This window comes from Alligator sinensis, unplaced genomic scaffold, assembly GCF_000455745.1.
Source record: "Alligator sinensis unplaced genomic scaffold, ASM45574v1 scaffold428_1, whole genome shotgun sequence".
Classification (NCBI taxonomy): Eukaryota; Metazoa; Chordata; order Crocodylia; family Alligatoridae; genus Alligator; species Alligator sinensis.
The window spans coordinates 275,631-276,135 of NW_005841919.1; the positions used below are offsets into that span (position 1 = coordinate 275,631).

The 505-nt window shown below is 63.4% G+C and overlaps 1 long non-coding RNA gene across 1 annotated transcript in view; it reads left to right on the top strand.

Moving 5' to 3' along the window:
• The window catches only part of LOC112549495, a 4,856-nt gene that overhangs the window by 1,147 nt on the left and 3,204 nt on the right, over window positions 1–505 (top strand). The gene's annotated exons all lie outside the window — the stretch shown is intronic.

The window sequence follows — 505 nt, forward strand, 5'->3', positions numbered from 1 at the left end:
ATCCAGCCTGAGGCCATCTGCCTTGCAGTGACTGCCAGGGGCACTGCACGGACCAGGCAGGTAGGGATATCCATGGAGACTGGCTTGGGACCCCCGTGGACAGGGCACGCTTGGCTGAGTAGATGGGATGGGGCTGCGGGTGGGCAGGGGGCAACATCCAGGAGCCGGATGGGTGGATGGGGCTGGGGCCAGGCTTGAAGGGTGATGACAGCATGGGGCCAAGGCCTGGGGCAGAATCACAATCTGCTCCCCGCACAACCCTGAGAAGGGTGCCAGTTCCATGGGCAGGGATGTGCAGAGAACGTATCGTACTTCCGCCCCAGACTCTGGTTGTCACTGCCTCACAATCCCTGCCCGGGCCCTGCTCTCCCATCCCACTTCTGGATGCCACTCCCCACCTGCTCAGTGCCCCATCCCATCTTCCTGGCCAAGTGTGCCCTGCCTGTGGGGGTCCCAGATCGGTCTTCATGGAGACCCTACCTGCCTGCCCGACTGCTCTGTCTGG